Below are 10,000 nucleotides of genomic sequence, written 5' to 3'. Positions count from 1 at the left end.
GGAAGTCGGCAAGTCAGATCCGTAACTTCGGGATAAGGATTGGCTCTAAGGGCTGGGCCGGTCGGTCCGGTCGGGCCCGTCCGCTCCCTCCGCGCGACCTCCGGCCTGCCCTCAGCCGCCCGCTCCCCGTCCTCCGTGCTGGGCCTGCGAGGGCCCACGCGTGGGGCGTCGAGCGGGGACGGGCGGCCGGCTAGGCACAGTCGGGCGGGGGGGTCCAGGCGGGCGGCGGTGACGACTCTGACCCCGCCGACACATTGTAAGATATATTGTAGCGTGTAAAGCAGGCTTTACTGGTTGCTATGGGAATCTGAGTGGCATCTAGAGTCCATTGGTCGTCTTGTAAACAAACCAGCGCAGATGGTCAGTGAACACGTTATCCTCAGCGACCAATCACCTCACTGCTTTCACTTTCTCACCAGCCCTGTAGTTAAGGCAGTTGAAATCTGATCGGTTGCCATGGTACCTTCCTCCATATTCTCTATTATAGATGGAAAGAGGAGAGACCTGCTCCACCATGATATCGTAAGGGTGCACACAGAGTCGGGACCTACCCCAGAGACCACTGCACCCCAAATTCAGGACTATCCCGCTGGAGCTGGGCCCCTCCAAACCCCCTCTCTTGTTTACCTTATATCTTATGAACATCACACACACAGGCCTCCGACCCGTCACAGCTGCCATAGCCATCGCTTCTTCTAGAAGTCGTCACCTCACCCCGCCGTCCACTGGAGTCGGGCACGCTCATTTTGTAACCCTCTTTTGCTCCTGTAGCAGAAGCTCTTAAGGGTCACCCATACTGGCGAAATAAAATCAAAAATTGCAAAAACGTGTTCCAAATTGGGCAAAAACATCCCGCCTCTTGTTATGTGGTGATATCGGTGATGACTGAGACAGTCCCCGACATATTACCTTACTGATGTGAGGGATACAGCGGCACAGAAATATCGGTGACCCACAGGTGCCGCCAAAATGGCTCCCATCCATCAAGGTCCTATTCAGATGCCAGTGCGCTTTCTCTGGCAGTTGATGCTCATTTTGGATGTAACCAATGCCACAAAAGTAGTAAATTGTCAAAAAATCTCTCAAAAAATGCAAAAAAGATGCAAATTACAAAATAAGTATGGTAATTTGCAGAAGACCGCACATTTGGCAAAACCTAGGACCTCCAATTATATGGTGACATTGGTGATGGCTGAGAGTCCCTGACATAACGCTTGCCATTAGTTTGGCAGGAGATGCAGATTTGGTGCTGAAATTTATACACCAAATTACTGCACAAAATCTGCACAGAAAAACACATGTTTTGGCAGGAAAAAAGTAGCTGAAAAAAAACACTCTTTTTATTGCATTTGCACGTTTTTTCACATGCTTTTTTCCATGCGTTATTTAGTCATAGCGACTGCAGTGGTTCAGGCACTCGTGATCGCCGCCAGGTCTCCGAGTGAGTTTACAGCTGGGACCCGACTCTCGCTGCCAGGAGCAATGCCTGCGCCGCTCACAGCAGTATGATCGCAGCATTCAGGAGGCAGGGGGAGGAATTGCTTAACTCTCCCTGGCGATCAGGTCCCTGTAATGCGATCACAGGAACCCAATCGCTGCCATGGTAACCCTGGGTTGTCACCATGATGACCCCGGGTTACTGAGGTATGGATCGCCTCACAGACCAGGCTACCTATGTCACCGGAGTTCCCTGAAGCAAAGTCCCGCCGTAAAGACCGCAAGATGAGAAAATGTCTGCTAACACTGGCTCTGTGGACTAGATGCAGGGACCCTGGTGACATCACATGGTGACCCAAGTTCATGCCATTGGATTTGCAGGAAATCCCAGTGATACGCTGGCATGAACTCGATTCACCTTGTGACCTTACCGGACTTCCTTGGAACAAGGTCCTACAGTAAAGACCGGGAGATGAGGAAATGGCTGTAGGGAACCGCAGTGGCGTCAAAAAAGCACACAAAAACGCACAAAAAAGCATGCGTTTTTTCCTACATTTTTCACTGACTCCATTGAAGTCAATTGGTGATAAAAAGTAGGATAAAACGCAGAAACAATTGACATGCTGCTTCTTTTTTCAGCATCAAAAACGGCAAGGAAATAAGAAGCAACATGTGCACAGCAAGTCAGGATTCTCATAGACTTTGCTGGGATGATTTTATTTGCTTTTATTCATTAAAACAAGCAAGGAAAAAGCATGAAAAAATGCAACGTAGGGTAGTTTCTCAAATCCAGATTATGGATATCACAACCGTAACATGTGTATCCAGCACCAATCTCTACAGTCCATTCATAGGCACCAGGACCCGGCTGCAGAAACGGATCTTCTCCCTTTACTTCACAGCACCAACTCACTGACCAAACGTGTGGCTTATTGTCCTCCCTCTCCTGGGTTCAGACCAATTGATGGGCAGAAGTGCTCATACCTGCCCCCTTAGACATTTGTTTTTCCTGTACCTTCAAGTATGAAGGAGGACAGTCTCTGGCCAGTTTGCAGGATTGTGTATTAGGGAGGCCCCTTGCAAAGGAACAATAGACACGCAAGCCCCCCAGACAATGAATCCTACTTCAAGCCTGATTACATTAAGGTCCATGGAGGCCAACTAGGAAAAACACATTTATTTACAACCCCTTCCCCCTTCAAATTGTGTACCTTGAACTGACGAGCAAGCAATCTCAAATAAAAATTCTATAACAAGAGTGATGTAACCGGCTCATCTGATTTCCTTTGTGTCTTTCAGACCAGCATCAGTATGCAAAAGCGGAATTTCAGAGTGAGGGCCTTAATAAGGTAATGTCCTTCACTATGATGTATGGGGTGTATGAATCTTCTGGGTATTCCCATATGTAAACATTGACTTTTTACATTTTAATAGTAACGGATTGTTAAACCCTGAATAGTCCAATCCTGTAGTGATTGTAGGGAGACGACGGAGGTGCGGAGGGTGCGGTGCGGGTCCCTCGTGAAGCAGGGTGTGGGGAAGCGTCCCCACCGGGCCTGTGTACACCTTCCACGCTACCTGAACGTCCTCCCCGAGGCGGCTCGGAAAAGGGGCAGAAGCGAGAGTCGGAACGAGAAGGGAACCGAGGGTCCGACAGAGAAAGCTGGTTTAAAAATAAAAGGGAGAGATGGCGCGAGAAACCCATGACGGAGGAAAAAGGGGAGGCCCCCTCGCGCTCCACGCCCCCTTCCCCATCCAGTCGGCAGCTGGGTCCACCGCTGCAAAAGCCACGGGAGGCGAAAAGAAAAGCAGAAAAAAAGTCCGTTGAGGTATGGGCGCGAGGGCGGGGGGAGGACTACGCTGGTAGGGCAACGCCGACACGGCCAGGCCAAGCATCTGGGAGACCTCTGAGTCGCCTGGTCGCGGTGGACCCTGAAAGCCAGCCCCCTCTCCCGTCAACCCCGCGCCCTTTCGCCGGTCGGGTTGAGGACCCCCGCGGCGGAGGCGGGACTAAGCCAGATGGAGGAGCCGCATCAGGCGACCCCGGTGGCCAGTCTCCTCGCTTCTGCGTCTCGCCGGGTGGCTTCCGGATGCCCTTCCGCTCCGGGCCTGCCTGTGGACCGACGACCCCTCGCGCGTGTGGAGGTGGGACTAAGCCAGATGGAGGAGCCGCACCAGGTCATCATTGCCTCAGCCCCGCCCGTTCCCCAAGCGGCCCCTCGCGGGTCGCCCCGGGAGCGGCGGGCTTTTGGTGGGGTGTTGCCCGTGGCGTCCCCCTGAGGCCAGTCTCCTTGCCTTCGCGTTCCGCCCGGGGGGCTTCTGGTCGTCCGTGCGGCTTTTCCGTATGGGCTCCCTTCTGCGGTGCCCTCCCTCTGCTGAGCGGGTCGGCCTTCCGCCGACCTCGCGTCCTCCTTGCCACCTCCCCGAACCCACCGCGCATTCTCTGGGTGCTCCCCCGCGTCTCCCTCTCTCTGTCTCGGTCTCTCTGCCGTCTCCCCGACCTCGACGCGTCCACCTCTTCGCCTCTCTGGAGCGTCGCTCAGGCGCCGACGGGCTACCTGGTTGATACTGCCAGTAGCATATGCTTGTCTCAAAGATTAAGCCATGCATGTGTAAGTACACACGGACGGTACAGTGAAACTGCGAATGGCTCATTAAATCAGTTATGGTTCCTTTGATCGCTCCAAACCATTGACTCGGACAACTGTGGTAATTCTATAGCTAATACGTATAAACGAGCACTGACCGCCAGAGATGCGTGCATTTATCAGACCAAAACCAAGCAGGGGTCCCGGGCATGGCGTCGGGACGGTCCTCCGTAAAAGTCATAACAAGGTTTCCGTAGGTGAACCTGCGGAAGGATCATTAACGAGAGAGCGAGGAGCGGCCCGCGCCGTCTCGCCCAGCGACCCCCCACTCCAAGGAGGTGTGGGGCCGGAAGCTCACGGTTCTCCTCTCATCCCCTGATGCGGGAGCGGAGGGAACCCGACTTCCGCCCCGCTGGCGCTCCCTGCGCGGCAGGGGACAGCACGCGGAGGGGGTCCCTTCCCTCCCGTCGCCCACCCGCCGCAGGAAACGAAACAACCTGCGCGTCGAAGGCCGTCCCGGGTACCGCTCGCCCGCGTGAGCCCGCACCCCGCTCCGGGATAGGGACCGGGCGGTAGGTCGAGAAGCCTCGAGCCCATCTCTGTTACCCTCCCCGTCAGAGGAGAAACGGATCTTCTCCTTTTACTTCACAGCACCAACTCACTGACCAAACGTGTGGCTTATTGTCCTCCCTCTCCTGGGTTCAGACCAATTGATGGGCAGAAGTGCTCATACCTGCCCCCTTAGACATTTGTTTTTCCTGTACCTTCAAGTATGAAGGACAGTCTCTGGCCAGTTTGCAGGATTGTGTATTAGGGAGGCCCCTTGCAAAGGAACAATAGACACGCAAGCCCCCCAGACAATGAATCCTACTTCAAGCCTGATTACATTAAGGTCCATGGAGGCCAACTAGGAAAAACACATTTATTTACAACCCCTTCCCCCTTCAAATTGTGTACCTTGAACTGACGAGCAAGCAATCTCAAATAAAAATTCTATAACAAGAGTGATGTAACCGGCTCATCTGATTTCCTTTGTGTCTTTCAGACCAGCATCAGTATGCAAAAGCGGAATTTCAGAGTGAGGGCCTTAATAAGGTAATGTCCTTCACTATGATGTATGGGGTGTATGAATCTTCTGGGTATTCCCATATGTAAACATTGACTTTTTACATTTTAATAGTAACGGATTGTTAAACCCTGAATAGTCCAATCCTGTAGTGATTGTAGGGAGACGACGGAGGTGCGGAGGGTGCGGTGCGGGTCCCTCGTGAAGCAGGGTGTGGGGAAGCGTCCCCACCGGGCCTGTGTACACCTTCCACGCTACCTGAACGTCCTCCCCGAGGCGGCTCGGAAAAGGGGCAGAAGCGAGAGTCGGAACGAGAAGGGAACCGAGGGTCCGACAGAGAAAGCTGGTTTAAAAATAAAAGGGAGAGATGGCGCGAGAAACCCATGACGGAGGAAAAAGGGGAGGCCCCCTCGCGCTCCACGCCCCCTTCCCCATCCAGTCGGCAGCTGGGTCCACCGCTGCAAAAGCCACGGGAGGCGAAAAGAAAAGCAGAAAAAAAGTCCGTTGAGGTATGGGCGCGAGGGCGGGGGGAGGACTACGCTGGTAGGGCAACGCCGACACGGCCAGGCCAAGCATCTGGGAGACCTCTGAGTCGCCTGGTCGCGGTGGACCCTGAAAGCCAGCCCCCTCTCCCGTCAACCCCGCGCCCTTTCGCCGGTCGGGTTGAGGACCCCCGCGGCGGAGGCGGGACTAAGCCAGATGGAGGAGCCGCATCAGGCGACCCCGGTGGCCAGTCTCCTCGCTTCTGCGTCTCGCCGGGTGGCTTCCGGATGCCCTTCCGCTCCGGGCCTGCCTGTGGACCGACGACCCCTCGCGCGTGTGGAGGTGGGACTAAGCCAGATGGAGGAGCCGCACCAGGTCATCATTGCCTCAGCCCCGCCCGTTCCCCAAGCGGCCCCTCGCGGGTCGCCCCGGGAGCGGCGGGCTTTTGGTGGGGTGTTGCCCGTGGCGTCCCCCTGAGGCCAGTCTCCTTGCCTTCGCGTTCCGCCCGGGGGGCTTCTGGTCGTCCGTGCGGCTTTTCCGTATGGGCTCCCTTCTGCGGTGCCCTCCCTCTGCTGAGCGGGTCGGCCTTCCGCCGACCTCGCGTCCTCCTTGCCACCTCCCCGAACCCACCGCGCATTCTCTGGGTGCTCCCCCGCGTCTCCCTCTCTCTGTCTCGGTCTCTCTGCCGTCTCCCCGACCTCGACGCGTCCACCTCTTCGCCTCTCTGGAGCGTCGCTCAGGCGCCGACGGGCTACCTGGTTGATACTGCCAGTAGCATATGCTTGTCTCAAAGATTAAGCCATGCATGTGTAAGTACACACGGACGGTACAGTGAAACTGCGAATGGCTCATTAAATCAGTTATGGTTCCTTTGATCGCTCCAAACCATTGACTCGGACAACTGTGGTAATTCTATAGCTAATACGTATAAACGAGCACTGACCGCCAGAGATGCGTGCATTTATCAGACCAAAACCAAGCAGGGGTCCCGGGCATGGCGTCGGGACGGTCCTCCGTAAAAGTCATAACAAGGTTTCCGTAGGTGAACCTGCGGAAGGATCATTAACGAGAGAGCGAGGAGCGGCCCGCGCCGTCTCGCCCAGCGACCCCCCACTCCAAGGAGGTGTGGGGCCGGAAGCTCACGGTTCTCCTCTCATCCCCTGATGCGGGAGCGGAGGGAACCCGACTTCCGCCCCGCTGGCGCTCCCTGCGCGGCAGGGGACAGCACGCGGAGGGGGTCCCTTCCCTCCCGTCGCCCACCCGCCGCAGGAAACGAAACAACCTGCGCGTCGAAGGCCGTCCCGGGTACCGCTCGCCCGCGTGAGCCCGCACCCCGCTCCGGGATCGGGACCGGGCGGTAGGTCGAGAAGCCTCGAGCCCATCTCTGTTACCCTCCCCGTCAGAGGAGAAACGGATCTTCTCCTTTTACTTCACAGCACCAACTCACTGACCAAACGTGTGGCTTATTGTCCTCCCTCTCCTGGGTTCAGACCAATTGATGGGCAGAAGTGCTCATACCTGCCCCCTTAGACATTTGTTTTTCCTGTACCTTCAAGTATGAAGGAGGACAGTCTCTGGCCAGTTTGCAGGATTGTGTATTAGGGAGGCCCCTTGCAAAGGAACAATAGACACGCAAGCCCCCCAGACAATGAATCCTACTTCAAGCCTGATTACATTAAGGTCCATGGAGGCCAACTAGGAAAAACACATTTATTTACAACCCCTTCCCCCTTCAAATTGTGTACCTTGAACTGACGAGCAAGCAATCTCAAATAAAAATTCTATAACAACAAGAGTGATGTAACCGGCTCATCTGATTTCCTTTGTGTCTTTCAGACCAGCATCAGTATGAAAAAGCGGAATTTCAGAGTGAGGGCCTTAATAAGGTAATGTCCTTCACTATGATGTATGGGGTGTATGAATCTTCTGGGTATTCCCATATGTAAACATTGACTTTTTACATTTTAATAGTAACGGATTGTTAAACCCTGAATAGTCCAATCCTGTAGTGATTGTAGGGAGACGACGGAGGTGCGGAGGGTGCGGTGCGGGTCCCTCGTGAAGCAGGGTGTGTGGAAGCGTCCCCACCGGGCCTGTGTACACCTTCCACGCTACCTGAACGTCCTCCCCGAGGCGGCTCGGAAAAGGGGCAGAAGCGAGAGTCGGAACGAGAAGGGAACCGAGGGTCCGACAGAGAAAGCTGGTTTAAAAATAAAAGGGAGAGATGGCGCGAGAAACCCATGACGGAGGAAAAAGGGGAGGCCCCCTCGCGCTCCGCGCCCCCTTCCCCATCCAGTCGGCAGCTGGGTCCACCGCTGCAAAAGCCACGGGAGGCGAAAAGAAAAGCAGAAAAAAAGTCCGTTGAGGTATGGGCGCGAGGGCGGGGGGAGGACTACGCTGGTAGGGCAACGCCGACACGGCCAGGCCAAGCATCTGGGAGACCTCTGAGTCGCCTGGTCGCGGTGGACCCTGAAAGCCAGCCCCCTCTCCCGTCAACCCCGCGCCCTTTCGCCGGTCGGGTTGAGGACCCCCGCGGCGGAGGCGGGACTAAGCCAGATGGAGGAGCCGCATCAGGCGACCCCGGTGGCCAGTCTCCTCGCTTCTGCGTCTCGCCGGGTGGCTTCCGGATGCCCTTCCGCTCCGGGCCTGCCTGTGGACCGACGACCCCTCGCGCGTGTGGAGGTGGGACTAAGCCAGATGGAGGAGCCGCACCAGGTCGTCATTTGCCTCAGCCCCGCCCGTTCCCCAAGCGGCCCCTCGCGGGTCGCCCCAGGAGCGGCGGGCTTTTGGTGGGGTGTTGCCCGTGGCGTCCCCCTGAGGCCAGTCTCCTCGCCTTCGCGTTCCGCCCGGGGGGCTTCTGGTTGTCCGTGCGGCTTTTCCGTATGGGCTCCCTTCTGCGGTGCCCTCCCTCTGCTGAGCGGGTCGGCCTTCCGCCGACCTCGCGTCCTCCTTGCCACCTCCCCGAACCCACCGCGCATTCTCTGGGTGCTCCCCCGCGTCTCCCTCTCTCTGTCTCGGTCTCTCTGCCGTCTCCCCGACCTCGACGCGTCCACCTCTTCGCCTCTCTGGAGCGTCGCTTGGTCGCCGACGGGCTACCTGGTTGATACTGCCAGTAGCATATGCTTGTCTCAAAGATTAAGCCATGCATGTGTAAGTACACACGGACGGTACAGTGAAACTGCGAATGGCTCATTAAATCAGTTATGGTTCCTTTGATCGCTCCAAACCATTGACTCGGACAACTGTGGTAATTCTATAGCTAATACGTATAAACGAGCACTGACCGCCAGAGATGCGTGCATTTATCAGACCAAAACCAAGCCGGGGTCCCGGGCGTGGCGTCGGGACGGTCCTCCGTAAAAGTCATAACAAGGTTTCCGTAGGTGAACCTGCGGAAGGATCATTAACGAGAGAGCGAGGAGCGGCCCGCGCCGTCTCGCCCAGCGACCCCCCACTCCAAGGAGGTGTGGGGCCGGAAGCTCACGGTTCTCCTCTCATCCCCTGATGCGGGAGCGGAGGGAACCCGACTTCCGCCCCGCTGGCGCTCCCTGCGCGGCAGGGGACGGCACGCGGAGGGGGTCCCTTCCCTCCCGTCGCCCACCCGCCGCAGGAAACGAAACAACCTGCGCGTCGAAGGCCGTCCCGGGTACCGCTCGCCCGCTTGAGCCCGCACCCCGCTCCGGGATCGGGACCGGGCGGTAGGTCGAGAAGCCTCGAGCCCTTCTCTGTTACCCTCCCCGTCAGAGGTAGGGACGGCGGAAGCCGAGCGCCCGGGACAACAGAGCCCCCCCCTTCCTGAGCGGAACACCCCCCGTCCCACGTCTGTTTTTTTACGCCTTTGCGGCCGACCAACGTTATCCAGAGAAAAAAAAAACGAGCGAGACTCTTAACGGTGGATCACTCGGCTCGTGCGTCGATGAAGAACGCAGCTAGCTGCGAGAATTAGTGTGAATTGCAGGACACATTGATCATCGACACTTCGAACGCACCTTGCGGCCCCGGGTTGCTCCCGGGGCTACGCCTGTCTGAGGGTCGCCCCTCCGTCGATCGCCTCCGCGGCGCTGCTGGGATTCAGAAGGAAGAGGAAGGGGGGTCCCAGACCTCTCCCCCGTCTCCTTGCGTCCCGCTAAAGCCAGACCTGCCCCCGCCCCGGGAATCGGGAGAGCGCGGCGAGGCTGTCTGTGGCAACACAGGGCTGCCTCCGGTCACTCCCCCCCGTAAGACGGCGAGGGCGGAACGGCGTGGTCCGTGGAGAAAAGAGGCTGAAGGGATAGAAAACGACCGCCCGACGTGACGCGTCGTTTCTCTTTCCCGCCCGGCCTCCGCCCTCTCCGGGACTCTGACTCGACTAAAGACCTCAGATCAGACGTGGCGACCCGCTGAATTTAAGCATATTACTAAGCGGAGGAAAAGAAACTAACCAGGA

General features: G+C 57.0%; 1 non-coding gene across 1 annotated transcript; it reads left to right on the top strand.

Moving 5' to 3' along the window:
* The first annotated feature begins 9,455 nt into the window (after positions 1 to 9,455).
* On the top strand, positions 9,456 to 9,609 carry LOC142244768 (5.8S ribosomal RNA). Its single transcript, XR_012724642.1, has one exon. It is a non-coding gene; the product is annotated as a 5.8S ribosomal RNA (ribosomal RNA).
* The last annotated feature ends 391 nt before the right edge of the window (positions 9,610 to 10,000 follow it).

This window comes from Anomaloglossus baeobatrachus, chromosome 6 (genome assembly GCF_048569485.1).
Source record: "Anomaloglossus baeobatrachus isolate aAnoBae1 chromosome 6, aAnoBae1.hap1, whole genome shotgun sequence".
Lineage (NCBI taxonomy): Eukaryota > Metazoa > Chordata > Amphibia > Anura > Aromobatidae > Anomaloglossus > Anomaloglossus baeobatrachus.
This window is presented reverse-complemented; position numbering and strand designations above follow the sequence as displayed.